Here is a 16,539-nt window from a genome sequence, read left to right as displayed (position 1 = left end):
TCTGCATTGATCCCATGGCCCTGCCTTAACACCCGCCAGTGACCTACTCATACCTGCAGCTCCTCCACGATGAATGTCCACACTGTAAATGCGAATAGTATTCCTTACTATCAAAATTCTAGTGTGTTTACTTAATTTTAAGCTAATTGTTGAGTTTACTAGAAATTCATTAGTGTTGCTGACATAGTAAGGTATAAAGTTCCCATAACTAATGTAATTTGAGTAAAATTGCTTATAAGGGCTAAGCCATGCTGTTACGCATGCGTACTGGGTGGTGATTTCCCATCCCCCATCCCGAGTCACAACCAACCGCCACCCAGCACCGCCATTGAAGGACAGGATTTCATATTGAGAAGATGTACTGCTGTAAATCAAGGTAAACTTTTCGTTTTAATTACTACTTTGATTTTATTTGTATAGTATCAGTAATCTGTTTATTTCCTGCACTTTGTGAAATTGTTTGCTGTTTTGTGAACTAATTAATAGCCCATGATGTTGTGACTAAACGTTTTGACCACTGCACGTTATTTGCAATACTGTCTACTTTACTAGATAAGCTATTTTTAGCTGCTTAGTCCTTTTTAATAACTATTAATAATTTGTAAAGTTAGTAGTAATTTGTAAAGTGGGCGTTATGCTTTAAAAGAGCGGGCCGCGCCATTTTAAATGATGCACTGAGAGAGCAAGAGCACGCGCAATGATCAGTTCAAATAGATGTAAAGTTAACACATAGCTGTAGGTCTACATTTTTAAAAAAGAAAACGAAACCTATTTATCCGCATTACAAATACTGTAACGTTAGTTATCGCTGAACTTTAGTGGCGCTTGTTGTGACGAAAATATGCGTGTTTTTTTTTTAAGATTTACTTTTATGAGATCACCTGCAGGAAGCAGGTGAGGAGATCAGCTGTGATTCGGTCCGGCGTCAGCGAGCGGCTCATGACCAGACCAGTCGTTTTTTTCTCCATGATCGCCGGGGCAGCAGCAGTTTTAACCCGCCGAGGCTTTTAGAACATTATAAAGCAGTTTCAGCTCAAAATGGACCCGTGAGTGTCGTAGGTAATTTAGGATTTCGATGCGATTACGATTCGTGTCACTGTATGAGGCAGATACATATTTACACATGATGCTAAAGTGTGCTTATGCTAACAATCCCTATGAAACTTAAAGTTAAACTTATGAAAATGCGAGAGATATTTAATTAACTCATTATGTTTTATATGCTATTTGTCTTTTCTTTATGCCGTTTTGAAGGTTTATTCCAGTGTTGCCGTTACGTTATTGAGTGTTTTGTATTGCTGTAATGACAAATAAATCTGACCAGACGCGACTGAATATGTGTGATGGATAACGTTAATGATGAAGTAATATAACTCGTACAACCAAGCACAGAAACATCCCTTTGTTTGCTCAATATCACACAAAGGCATCAACAAGCCTTTGTTATAAGCAAACTTTCTGTAAAGAAACAGGCTTTGCCAAACCTGTTAGTTTGCACTTTTAAAGAAGGTTTCACTAATTTTTAACAATTTAGGGCAAATAAATTTGAACAATTACAAGGTTGTTTAAAATGTAGCACACCATTAGAGTATTGTGAGTGGCATATTTGGTTTGTAATATCATTATACCCTTTATTTATTTTTTATTTCAGACTACCAGTTTGTGAGCTGATATGCAGTGGAAATGTAAGTTTTGCACTTACACATCAAAGAAAACTTTTTGAACAATACCGCACAAGCCATAGAACATATTCATGAATTGTTCTATTAACGTTACCTTGTCTCCATACTGAGTGTCAGGGTAATTTTAAATCGTTTAATGCATTAAAAGTACATTTAACAAAATTATCAGCAAAGAACTGCATGATCAAGAATAGTCAGAATATTTTGTCCATTTGAATAATCATCTGAGGACTAGTTAGAAATAGGGTTGTTGTGTTGTGATACCATTAATTTATGTTACAATACTATACCAGCTGAAGTATGGTGATACCAAGTAGTATTGCAATACTGTAATTCATAACTTAAATCCATGAAATAAAGAAAAATGTCAGAAATAATATATTGTATATGTTATTATAGGCCTACTTGAATTTAAATAATTCCCTTATTGTTGAAAAAAGTATTTGCACATCTCTTCACCTAAAATGTATTCATTCCAGCAAAAAAAAATACATTAAAATAAAGATACATAAAGAAAAGAGCATTTTTCCAACAAACCTAGGCTATATGAAGTGGTCAAAAATTGTTTCCTGTTGCTATTTTGGGTTTTTCATCTATCATACTTTTTTCACACTTATTATTGGATAAGAATCCAAAGTAATTCAAAATTTCACTTCATGAGTCATTCTTTTTAATAGATTGTCACGGTTGTTGTAGCTATTATATCATATTGACAGGAACAGAAATAAACGAATTCCGATTCAAAATGAACCATCACAAAATATGCAATAGGCTACTATAAAAGGTGCAAATTCTACAGTTTTACAACCTTAGAAGGCTCCATAGACTATTAAAATACAATGATCTATTGTTGCTGAATCGTGTAAGTATTTTAGTGACTTTTTCACATGCAGCATTATGTATTGTAGGCAGACTGTTAATGACAATACTACCGTTTACAAACTACAGTGGCACCGCCAGTATCTTGGAGCCATAGTATCACGATACTACCATAGTACCGGTAAACCGTGCAACCCTAGTCAGAAAGTTCAGTGTCCTTTTAAAGACATCAATTGAGACAAATATTTATTCCACTTTTAATGCGCATAAAAGTAAGGCACACCAGCAACAATGCCATGATTATATTTAATCGGGGGTTGTGTTTATTACTGTTTGGTGACAAGTATAGCTCATGCTTTTGATGACAGGCGCCGGGAGTATTTGGCAGCTTTTATTATTCAAGAACATTTAACTATGTCATGTTAAAGTGTAACATCTGTTGCTAAATGGCATTGCATTGTATCATTGCATGTGTTTCTGATTTCTGTTTTTTGTTTTAGAATATCGCTTAGCCATGTCAATAACACTTTACGTTTTTGTGCACAACAGTGACATCCAGAAGGAAGTCATAGAGGAAACACCAGCTGATGCAAGTGCTGCAGAAGGTTTGTTTTCTTTTCAAAACTTTGTTTGATTTTGTGAATTTGTGTTTTTGAATGTTATTAATGACTAATAATGTTTTGATTGGATCTTTGCAGAATTCAATCGAATATCAGGAAGAAATGTGAGATCCAAGTTCTGCCAACGCGGCATTGGACACACACTGCTCGTTTGATTGAAATAAAAAAAAAAAACAGGAGAAAATTGCAGAAGAAAACTAGAAGAAATTTTCAACATGTTAATTCAAAGGTATTTTTGTGACATCATCTTTGAATCATAATTTGCATTTGATTGCAATAAATTGCATTCGATGTTTACATTGGGCTATAATGCATGTCTACCTGTCTTTACTTTTTCAAGGTCATCTGGCAGCAGTTCTCCGGGGTCTTTCAGTCCTTTAGAGGGATGAGTCTAAAGAAATTTTCAGGATGTGTTTTGTAAGTAGTATTATTGTTTCTGCTTTCTTAGACTGGAAATGAAGCAGTCATTCCAGTTTACTTCACTTATTAATAAAAAATTTCAATTTTATAAAAATAAAACAAATGCATTTAATGTAAGTATTTGAAAGTAAGAGGGATGTTATATTATGGCCTTTGGAGCAAGAGCATTGCTATGTTGCAAATACAGCAGCTTGTGCCGTCACAGGGTCAGTTAGCTTCATAGGCCAGTGAAGTAATGAATGCATTTCTTTAATTTTTAAACACACTTGTTTTGAAAAGGAGGAAGATTAGCTTGAAAAAAAAATCTTAATAAGTGTAATACCTATGTAATATGTTGAGAGAAATATAATTTCAGTTGAAAGAACCTGCTGGATTAAGATGTAAAAAGATAGTGTTAAAAGCCACAAAGTCAAAGATGCTCCGTATTATAACCAACCCTGTGAAGTCACCTGCTGTGGGATTGTAGATGGCTGCACCCTTGTTCTAAAAGCCATACTAAAACATCAATTTTCTTATTAAAAAATAGTTATTAATACATTTTTAAAAAGTGTGCTAAATAATGCAAACTTGACTCACTGCTTTAATCTAGCAAAACCAAATGCATTCATGAATCGGTTCCCAATTTATTAAGTTTTCCCTACAAAATATTTATATTGATTATGTAGCACCAATTGGTCTCTCACACATTTGCATTTAATTTCTTTAAAATGTTTTAAAAGTACTTTTACTGCAGTTTGTTTTATTACATTACAGTGTTTCTTTAATTTAAAAAAAATGTATTGTTCCTTTAGAATAGTATCATGTTCAAGATACTGGAATTTAGTACCAATCTCTGCTGCAATTTTAAGCAGCAAATTTCCTGCTAACATTTTAAGCACTTTTGAGCACATTTTTAAACAGCACTGTTTTGCCATTCTGTTCACATGCTTAACAGAAATGACACTCAACAATGCTCAAATGTTAGCAGGAAATGGATGTTTTTAAAATTACAATATGGATTGGTAATAAATTCCACTATCATGACAAGCCTAGTAGAAGCAGTACAGGCAAATCCATCGTGTTGGTCTACATTGAAGAAGGAGCACCATAGCAAGGCCTTCTTATAAGAAGCATTTGAATGTAAAATGTACTATAAACACAAATAGTCATGCTAATAAGCAACTAGTTAATAGGGTAATTGGTTCCTACTAAAGTGTTACTAAATTAAGCACAAGGAATTGTATTTTTTTCACCTCTGCTTTTGGTCTCCTGGCCACTACAGGCTTTATTAGTGCCATTTTGAATATCAAACTTTACTTATTTTTCTTTCTCTATTCATAGGATGTAATTGTAGAGTCGGACTTCAGTGCAGAAGATGTTGGCCTGCTGACTGTCGTGTGTGAAGATGTCTAAAGAACCTCATTATGGATGCAATGTGGGCCTTTATACTGGAAGGAAAAGTGGTTATGGACTTTGCCACATGCAGTATGTCTCTTTTTTTGCTTTGATTTACACACTGAATTCGGACTACCCAAAGACTTTGAGCAATGCATTTGAATTTGTTCAACATGTGTTGCTTTTGCTGGGAGGGAAGCGTAATGTGTTTTATTCGGCGAGTGCCTATATACTGCTGTGCTTTATGTTTAAAGGTTCAGGTATAATGGCATGTTTAATTACAAAGTGTTGCTTTTTAACATGTTGCTGTTTGCAGTGTTACATTTAGGACTGCAGCATTTTGGTGTTTAAAACACTTTTTTTTTTTTTACCAAAAAAGTGTATTGTGATTTATAGGGTTGTCAAAAGTATTGAGTTTGGTACCAATCGGTACTGAAATAAATAAAAAACAAGTCCATCCATTTCCCACTAACATTGCAAGAACTGATTGGCCATTGTGTTCACATGCTCAGTAGATATGACTGATTGGCTTTGAAGGTCATTATTTTTACCACACTTCACCACTGTTCACCAGGTGCAAAGATACAAAGACACTGGATAACTTCAAAGCACTGTCGATCAGTCGATTCATCACCAGATAGCTTATATGTTAGCTTCTAAACAAATCAGCTATCGACATGGCTTTGAAACACTTCAGTGTCTGTGTAACTTTGTTTGAAAATGGTAAACCTATGACAGTCACAGCCAATCACAGTCATTTCTGTTGAGCATGTGAACACAGTGGCCAATCAATGGTGTTTAAGAACGAGCTCAGTAGCACTCAAATGCTGGTGGAAAATGGATATTTTTAATATTTCAGTATTGATTGATACCAAACTCAATACTTTTGACCACACTAATGTGATATTTTCTGTAGGAAAATCTAAACTACACAGTCTAACAAATTAGCTTTAAAGCTTAATATCTGTTCCTCTGTGAGTGTCTATATGCTGCCATGTTTAAGGTGCTGGTGCAATGGCATGTTTAATTACACTAATTCAAGTATCTTTTTTCCAAGTGTCAAGTATTTAAAGTTTTTTTGATAGATTTTCAAACCTTTTTGAAAACTTGTGTTTTAGGGTTGAACATGTTTATTATATTTTTTGTCTGTATTGCTGTTTACAGTATATTACAGCACTTTACAACAGGTTTTTACAAAACTGTATTGTGTACAAGTGTATTGTGATACTAAAATATCACAAGTGTATTGTGAAATTCTGCTAATTTTGTCAAATAAAATGTTTACATTTAAGACCTGTATAATGTCATTACTTGTAGGTTGAACTACATATTTTATGTTCAGTTTAATTGAAGAAAATGTGGAAACCGATTGCACGTAGTTTCTTTAGTTGACATTACTTAAAATGGTGGATTAAAACAATGTTGAGACTACTAGCATTCAAGATGTTAACTGAACATGGTAGAACAGTATTAGTTAAATAGAGTTATTAAAGTAATCTTACTATAAAACCCTAAGTAAGATTACTAAATAATGACAAGTATGTTAACTAGAATTTTCTATTAAACTTACTTAATTTTTAACAGTTAGTTTACTTTATAAGTTTTAGTTTTCTTACTTCAAGTCAATAATTAAACTTAACTTAAGATTTCCTTGTAAGTTTATATTGCAAAAATAAGGCAATCGGTTTCCAAACTTTTTTTAAGTAAACTGAACATGTTAGAATTTACAGTGCAGCATTCTCCAGTGCCTACACTGCAACTCTGCACAAGAAGTTTGGTCAGAGGAAAAAAGGTTGTGCCCAACTGAGCCTGGTTCTCTCGAGGGTTTTTTCCTTCACTTTGGTCAACTGGTGAAGTTTGTTCCTCGCTACTGTCACCACTGGCTTGCTTGGTTTAGGACCAAGCATCGATGGATTTGCTCTTCAGTGTTTGGACTTTTTGCAGTGAAAGTTAAACCACAATGAACTGAAATAAACCGAAGTTCAACTCTGAAAACTGGACTGACACTGTTTCATTTTACTAGAACTTCTATGTTAAGCTGCTTTGACACAATCTACATTGTAAAAGCGCTATAGAAATAAAAATGAACTGAATTGAATATTTAATCTACTTGTATTTATAAAACTAATAAGTTACCTTAATTCCTTCATGTTGACCTACAAATTGATTGTGTGGCCCCGGCATTCCTTACATTGCATAAAAATAGCTGTGTGCATTTGGTGATTAAACTTAAACCTAATGTAAAATGACAGCATTTATTTCAAATAATTATATCCGCTAACCTATTTATTTTTGGTCATAACACTTCAAGAACATGACCAATGTCTGATCACCGCAGCTGTTTAAACGTCCATACAAATAGCTAGTAATGCAGCTGCATGAAGACAATTCCAAGATAGTATTTCAGTATTGTCCATCTCTATTTCTGACCCTGAGGCCCAAACTACTCAGCCCTGCGCTCATCGATTGGTGTCAGTTGACCAGTGCAATGACAACTGAAATGCCCTCTGGGTAACTATGACATCATGCCCCCTTTGACCTTGCCCTCACATAAGTCCGCACAATAGAGTGTGTGAGAAAAGGCATTCAACTTTTTTTTCCTTTTCTTTTTTTGTTCGATTGGTGGCACTGACACAGATATTCCTCAATGAGGACAGAGAGATAGAGAGAGCACTCCATCCCTCTACAACAGCAAACACTTCATGCGTTTCTCTCAGCCCTGGGGAGCCATAATAGAAACCCGGAGGCCTATTTAAAATTTCATCTGATCCTATTAATTATTGTGAAAAGTGTGTGTCAAACTCAGGTTGATGGTAGTCAAGCTCTTCCTGCCATTTTGGGGAGATAAGATGTCAGTTATCTCTTTGGGAGGTTAATAGACCAACCACATAATCCTTTCCCTTCTCTGCAGATTTTGAGGTATTTGCATTTGGTAAGCTGATATGGTCATTCACTTGAGAGTGTGACTGCATTCCTAATGAATTTCCACAGCGACTAAACCCAAACGAGAGGACAGGAAAAATCTCCAGTCTCATTCATTATCTGTCTTCAGACATCCTCTCGCATTCGCTGCTACTTCTTCTGGAAACCACTTCTGTTCACTTTTTGCCTTCATTTCTTCGTCACCGCATTGTTGACTAGCAGAGAATGCTTCACAAGAGCCAGTTGCTTAACTTTGGAAATTAATCAAACACCGGTAAAGATGAAGGGTGTTGTTTCTACACCACTTGCGACGCTGAACAAAATTACAGAAATAATGTTTGTTCTCAAACAGGTTTAAAAAACTCCGCTTTCAAGCACTATTTGAACAAACGTAGTTTTGCCCAAACATACACCAGTTGTTATTTTTTCTGTACCTGAATTGGAAGAGTATGCCAGGTATGTAGGCTTGATTCAAATGCAATTGTCAAATTTAGACAAAATATTTGACATTTTCATTTTTGAATAAGCAGACACTTTTATACATTTTATACAAGTCAAAGATATTATGACATTAATCATAAGAACGATTTAAATTATTAAGAGAATCAGTTGACAAAAACATTGAAAAAGCTATACATACGTGCACAAACTGTTTTCATTTTAAAAATAAAAACTGTTATCATCATTAATTTGGATGTCACCAACTATTACATTTTTTTACTTTTTTATTAAATATATTTTTACTAGATTGTATATATGAGTGTCTTAAACTCTGGGGTCACTGTGATTTTTTTGAATGTCTGTTCTTTTAATATTACTTTTTAAATAATACTTTAATTATTTGTATTATATGATTATTTGTATTATATGAATCACTTTAAAAAGATTTTGGTACGTCTTTACAGATATCTTATTGATCCGTTCATGCGTGATCATAAGAATAATCAGATGGCCAATAATTCTTTTGCAAAAAATTGCAAGTTTTTGTTAAAAAGTTTAGAAAAACTTGAGGGATAAGTTTGTTAAAGCCAAAAAGAAAGGTAGTGGCAGAAGTGGAGGCCCAATTATTTTAATACACAATTACAGAATGTTTTTCCAGCACTCATAGGTTTTACACTGATTACAATTTTGAATTTACAACAATTTAACAGCTACAAAACTATAATGAATTTAATTATTTCTTTGATAACTGGAAAAGAATATTTGAATCTATCGGTTAACAAAATACCAATGCACTGTTTTTCTGGGCTTTATTGGTGATAATTGTCAGGAATGTTGGACCATTATTGCCTTTTTAGCAATTAAGTAGAGAACACAAACCAGCCAAACAGTAACGTGTGAATTGTGGAGTGGGCTAAATCTAAAAATAAAAAAAAATAAAAAGTCAGTATTTTTTTAGTAAGTGTACTTTTTTGCTTTTATTTTTGCCATAATAAAAATATATTTGTAGAGCAACTCATGTTCTGTTGTCATTCATATTTTAATAAACTTTAATAGGTAGAACTGTCCAGGATATGAACAAAAGCAAGTGATGCATCAAAGTTTGATAATAAAAAATTCTCGAATGGTTATAAAAATCTTTATAATCATTAAAATAATTAATAAAGATAATTAGTTTAAAAATTTTTGAATGATATTAAAGATATACCGTAGTTCCGGAAACTTCCTACTTCTATATTTATCCGTCTGTTGTTACCGTCGATTTCTTTTGACCACCTCGTCATTTAAAAAAGTATCTCAATAGCGAACACATCAAGTATAAAAGCCTCGTCATTTTCGTGAGGTCTGCGACTTGGCACCAGGTGAAAGTATAAATTAGCCTTCAGCCTGGATGTATTAAAGACACACTCCACCTTTTTTAAAGGCTTATTTTAAAAGTCTTCTGAGTTACTTGACAATTATGCCAGAATTATGCCTAAAAATAGTTTGTTTGTTTTTTTGTCTTTTATGCTAAGCTAAAAGTTACCCTGCCAGAACAAGAAATCGGCTGTATGGATAAAAAAAATGGTTCAAGTCAACTGTTTAACTCTAGGAGACTTAGGAGTTAAATTAGCATTTTTTTAAAAAGTGGAGTATTCCTTTAAAATCGGATGCAACATTGATAAATAATACAAAATACAATCTATATCTAAAACAAACCAAAATTAAAACATTTAAGCAGCACATTAATAATATGGTTCCTTAAGCTGAGCTACAATGATTTCTGAACGACACTTAAGAATAGCCTAAATGAGCAGCCATTATTTACTGTATTGGTTTATAGAATACATGCAGTATTGGTAAATGTAAGCGATTTCTTTGGAAATCATTAAACAGTGGGGAAAAAATATAATCACATCCAAAACAATGGGAGGGAAATGTTTTTGCAGCAAACATGATTGCGGCCAGTAACTACAGGCGTAGTCAGTTGTGAGAAACACTTCAGTTCCCAAACATTGTCAAGGAGCTCTGATCAAGGGCTTGCTGTGCTTCTAAATAAACAGTGACAAAATGATGGCTATTAACCCCAGCTACCTCATTTGCTGCCCAATTGGTTTAAAAAGACTCGTACACGACATGGACTAATTCATGTGAGAAAGTTTTTTTTTAAAAAAGCAAACGCACCTAGTTGATTTCTCAGAGAGTCATTTATGAGTACAATGAGAGCAGACAGAACATGCCATGCCTGTTTTATTAGCATTATTATTGTAAAAACATTTAGAACGTGTGTGGACATGCAAATGCGAGTGCGCCTTCTAACCTTTTGCAAACAACTTGATTTCTTTTGTGCCTCTTTTTAATGCTTCGAGAAAAAAGAAGTGGTGTGAAAATCAGGCAACAGACGGGGATATTTTTACCGCTGCGATCATCCAGGTAAGAGTATGTTTGCCCTTCAATCAGACGATGCCAGAAAAACAAAAATCAACATCAACAGTCATTTCATTCTCTTTTCTGACATCCTCACTAAAGCTAAAAGACATTCCTATAATTCAAGGTGAGCCCCTTATGCATATTCATAAGGGCCATTACCTTGAAGAGGAATGTCAAAACTCACTAGAAGGAGCACGCTTTGTTTTTCCAAGGATAAATGTGTACATGTTTGTGTCGCCACAATGACACTCTTTCAAGGGAAGTGTACGCAAATTAAAAACTGCTTGTATATCAGTATATGCCCAAACACTCCTATACTCCCTCTCTCTCTCTCTTTGCACAAATGAGTTTTGCATCCTCTGAATGTAACCGTCAACTATTCATCAATGATTTATCATTCTACCTGTAGTTCTTACTAGAACAATGGGCAGACGACGTATGGAATCCTTCCCAGAATTCCTAGCCCCTTGACCCTCAGATAAAGGTATTATCAAACAACACCCTGAAATGCGTGCCAAAAAATAAATTAAAAAATAGCCTTACAAAATCACGTGGGAGAGTTTGATTTTATTTGTAAGTTAGCTGCACACCAATGTCTAGAGACCATACGATTTCTGCTATATAAGTGGATGGAATCAAAGAATCTAGTCCTAAAATCTGAACTGGTTGTTTGATGTTGCTACTTTGGGATGAATAAATCAAAATGTACTGTTGCAGACCTAATTAAATTGCAATATGTGTCTAGTGTCTGTAAATATTGAACTGCAAGAGGCTTTTTCAATATGAAGTCTGCATGATCAGTGATGATTTAATTGCACATATTCCCCAATCGTACTTGGTGCTTGTGTTTTCAGCCTCTGCCATCTCACTACCACCAAGTACATTAGAACACATGAGCTTTATCTCCAGAACTGAGCCATTTCACAAGTATTTAACCTCTTTAGGTGAGGAAAAGTACCATCATATATGCACACAGAAACTCAAGCGCCTTCCAGTTTAATTTCAAGCTTCATTTTACAGATCTGATGTAACTTGAGTACTTAAAGGCACAATATACAGTATATCCACTAGAAGAGAGTTTATATATTTACATATACAATGCATGCTGAAAGTATTCATAGCGCTTCAATTTTTTCATATTTTTTTATGTTACAGCCTTATTCCAAAATTGATTAAATGATTTTTTTTACTTAAAATTCTACACACAATAGCCCATAATGACACTGTGAAAAAAGATTTGTTGAAATTGTTGAAAATTTACTAAAAAAAAAAAAAACTTAAAAAAAAAATCACATGTACATAAGTATTCGTGAAGCTCTGAATTAAGAACCACTGCTTTAGACGACCTTAAAAATATATATTTCTTTAAAGGGCTAATAATATTGATCTTAATTTTTTTTACACCGCTAAATAAAAGTTTCTATAGAATTTTTTTTTTTTTATAGAAAATACTGTGAAAATGCTCTGTTAAACACCATTTGGAAAATATTTCAAACAGGAGGGCTAATAATTTAGACTGTCTAATAAATCTATAAATGCATCTACAAATGTATATATAAATGTACTAATCAAGGTAAATAAACGCTTTAGAAATACCTTCAATGTAACTAAAATGTCCACCCTAAATACTCAGTTTCACACACACAAAAAAGTAAAATAAAACAAATTAAATCACACTAATGTTTTAAAGTGGCCTTTCACATTAGTAACAGCTAAGAACAGCATGCATGATTTTAACAGCACCTGACGATGTTCAGAGCTCACCTCAGCAGCTAAAGCTCAGTGTGGCATCAGCCCACATGTGTGAAGCATGTCCAGACTCAACACAGCACATTTTCAGCCCCCTGTTCAGCAGCTCAAGACTCTGTCTGGTCTCGACCTTCCCCCATTCCTCTCTCTCAGACAGAATTACAAGCCATTACACACCTGTCTGGACACAGATGAACTTGAACAATAATCCCAGGTCACAGGCTGGATCCACTCGAGCACCAAGAACTGGCTTTTGAAAAAGAACTTCTCACATTCTTCCATGGCTTAAGGGCTGATGGAGAGCACACAGAGCCAGACACATTTACACCAGGATGCCTTGCTGTACTCTACCCACACAAACACCACTTGAGGCTTTGATTTTTTTTCACTAGTGTGTTTGTGTTTTAAAGCAGTGTTTTAAAACGTTAAAGATCCTCGACCATACTGCCATGTCCACTATCTTACAGGAAAGATCGCCATTAACACTACATGACAGGAAAACACATCAAAAACTAAATTATAGTACAACATTTTTTATTTTTTTAATTATTTAAAGATAGAAATAAATTATATTAGCATTCTTTATATAAAAAATAACTATTATTAAATTAAACAGAAATAAAATCATGTTTAAGTATAAATCCTTTAAATGATACAAGTATACATTAAAACAGAAAACAGAACCAGATAAAAATCAAAATATAACTTCTTTTACACTGTAAAACCCAATAAGTTAAGGTAACTCAAACTGTTTGAGAAAACCCGACTGCAACAAACCAAGTTCAAAAAGTTATCCTAATGAGTACTGCGAACTTAATCCATTTGAGTAAACTAAGCAATTTGAGCACAGTAAAACCCAATAAATGAAGAGAACTCAAACCCACTGAGTACTGAAATACTCAATAAGTTAAGGCAGCTCAAACCCTTTGAGGAAACCGATTGCTATAAACCATTTGAGTTTAAAAAAAAAAAAAACTGATCTATGTGGGTATTGTGAACTTACTCCATTTAAGTTAAAGTATTGAGGTATTTAATGAACTCATTACATTCAAAGAGTTCAAAACTCTTTTCAAATGAGTAGAATTAACTTTCAGTCAAATTTAAGTTAACTACACTCATTTCATTTGATAATGTTGGCTGTTGGGTTTTACAGTGTACCTTTTTACTTTATTTATTCATATATTCACCAATCATACTTGGTGCTTGTTTTCAGCCTCTGCCATTTTACTAAAGTACATTAAAACACATGAACTTTAACTATAGAACTGCTCTGAGGGTCATTTCACAAGCATTAACCTCTTTAGGTGAAGAAAAATACCATCATATATGCGCACACAGAAACTCAAGCGCCTTCTAGTATAACTTTAAATTTTATTTTACAGATCTGAGGTAACTTAAAGGCACAATAAATATCCACTACAACATAGTTATGTACACTTGCATTACTTGTATACTTACATTAATTAACCCAAATGTTACGAAGAGTTTTTAAATCCAGAGAAAGAAGTAATTTAATTAGTGACCCAGACCGCTTCACACCATTTTGTTTTGATTCATCTACTGTACACTGAAAACCAGCCCTAGAGTTTTCAAACTAAAATGAGTTTGGACTATTTACAAAGAGACGGCTAAAACCTTTATAAAGTGCAATGTATTAGGTAGAAAAAGGAACAAAACTTCAAAAAAAACTTGACAAACAGAGAGCTCGAGCTTATGACGTCACATCCTCGATTTTTTTTTTTTTACATATGCAAATCATAGAAACACAGTTTTAAAGCAATGCTAAAATTTAAAATGAAAATGGAAATTTGTTGTTGGCTTCACCACACTACTACATTAGCGTGCACATCACACATATCATAAAAAAACAAGCAACACAAATACATTCAATATCATCACATACATCATAATACAAACTCTACTAAAAACCCTATACTAAAAACCCAGCAGGCACAAAAGACATTTGATACACATTTTTCTTTACTTCAGATTGCCTAAAACATCTTTTTGATGGCAAAGGATGATTTTATTATTATTATTATTATTATTATTATTATTATTATTATTATTATTATTATTTAAGGGATAGGAATGATCTTTAATAATGACATGTGCTATCTGTTTAATTGACAATAAATACATTTCATTTGGTTTTCTTTGTACTTTACACTTGCATTGGCAATTTTTACTACTCTACACAGTTCTTGCTTTTCTTTAACTGGCAACAGTCCATCCCATGCAATCAAACTCTTTCAACCAAATTCTTAAATACCATCTCCAGAATATCTTGACTCACACCAACCTCCTACTAACACAATTTCTGCACTGCTTTTTTTTTTTGAAAATGCATTCTACATTTCCAGGAAATGTGAATTTACAATCAATAAATGCTACTAAATATTTGACTTCATTCTCTCAAGAACCAGTGGTTTCAACCTTTGAGTAAAAACTAGCTTGTTCCTAAAAAAAATCAAGTCTAAAGTAAATATAATTAATCGAATACAAATTAATACGGCCTTTGTTTTAAACAACATAGATTCTCCACTAGGCTTGTGTAAAAGCCGAAACAATTTTACTAAAAACTGAACCTCTCTCCTTCAGATAAAAATACATATGTTTTTATAATCGTGATATATAAAAATATTGTCATATTTTGTCATTCTAACACAGAAACTTAAATACTCAATTTTAGATCATTTAGACCAGGGGTGTTCAAACTCGGTTCTGAAGGGCCGGTGTCCTGCAGATTTTAGCTCCAACTTGTCTCAACAAAGTCTAGTAAGAGCTTGATTAGCTAGCCCAGGTGTGTCTGATGGGGTTTGAACTCAATTTTGCAGGACACCGGCCCTCCAGAACAGAGTTTGGACACCCCTGATTCAGAACAAACAAACCGTTCTGGCTATATACTACCATTTTGGTACACTAAAACACAGTCCCGGAGTTTATGATCTAAAACAAGCCTGCACTATTTCCAAAAAAAATCTCAATATTTGAAGGTCAAAAAGTCTGTAAAAGTAAATTTTATTCAGTAAAAAAAATTATGTTCGAAAAAAGGACTATTTCCCTCTCTAAAAATGAAGTCAAGTGAGGAAACAATATGAGACAACTTCAAATAAGGAGTCTTGACTGTAACAGAGAGCTCAGAATTTAAATGTACTTTAATGGTCTCAGTTGTGAGCTTTCGTCGGAAAATAATTATTCCTGTATTCCTCGTATTAATCCTGACATTTACACATCCAAAACTGTCAATATGCTCAGTCTGCTTGAATAAATGGCATGACACTCTTCAACAATCGAGGGCTTTAATTGGCGAGAGGTTAATTTTCTCTTTAAACCTTAAAATGAAACCTCTGCCACTAATGTAACCAGATAACATTTCACCCTGAATGTGACTTTCACATCCTCTCCAACTCCTAATTAAAAGTAAACTCCTCCTAGATTCTGCCACTGAAATGTACTGCAAATCAGCGCAGCTGCAGAAAACACCTTACACAGACAGAAGTCTCCACACTCAGGGGAACAACATTCCACTTGCATAGCTTTGTGTCTTTGTTTTAAATCTGCACAAAGAAACTACTGTTAAAACATATGGTTTTCCAAATAAATAAAAAACAAAAGGAAAAGATTCATGTGCATCTTGCATTAGCAGTTAGATAAAATATGACAGATGATATTGCATTTAAATATAATTTATTAAATCTTACTCAAATGATTATACTGTTTAATTAAAAGCTGACAAGAAAAAAGAAACGCATATAAGTCTGAACAAACATTTTTAATAATTTTATATATAAAATACATGTAATAAATATTTAATATCTTAGCCAGCATTAGGATGTGGATTTTGACAAACTATACATCAGTCTAAAGCTAAAACCTTCAAGCAGCCATTGTAGCTAGTTGTTTTTTAATGAGAAGCTTATAAAAAATATATATTTGCCAAATTTTTGCAAGTTGTACAGAAACGGCTTATTAGATATGGAGTATATAACAAGATACACACGCATTCATTGCTGTGCATCACGGTTTATTTAGAAAGGCAAGAATCCTCAGAAAAACATCCCTCAAGTTGTAATTAATAACTGTATATATTTTTTCAAAGA

General features: G+C 33.6%; 2 long non-coding RNA genes across 18 annotated transcripts in view; one reads left to right on the top strand and one right to left on the bottom strand.

Annotated features, from left to right (window-relative positions):
* LOC147833056 (uncharacterized) overlaps window positions 1-16,539 on the bottom strand; it is a 449,341-nt gene that overhangs the window by 346,150 nt on the left and 86,652 nt on the right. The gene's annotated exons all lie outside the window — the stretch shown is intronic.
* LOC137488088 (uncharacterized) lies at window positions 328-6,206 on the top strand. Of its 2 annotated transcripts, none has more exons than XR_015513271.1 (6): window positions 328-376; window positions 1,652-1,685; window positions 3,051-3,106; window positions 3,200-3,350; window positions 3,462-3,538; window positions 4,862-6,206. It is a non-coding gene; the product is annotated as an uncharacterized LOC137488088 (long non-coding RNA). The 2 variants fall into 2 exon arrangements; XR_015513272.1 differs by lacking the exon at window positions 328-376 and adding an exon at window positions 906-1,046.

The sequence above is a fragment of the Danio rerio genome, chromosome 17, assembly GCF_052040795.2.
Source record: "Danio rerio strain M-AB ecotype USA chromosome 17, GRCz13ab, whole genome shotgun sequence".
Lineage (NCBI taxonomy): Eukaryota > Metazoa > Chordata > Actinopteri > Cypriniformes > Danionidae > Danio > Danio rerio.
Note: the sequence above shows the minus strand (reverse complement) of the source record. Positions and strands in the feature narration are given on the sequence as shown.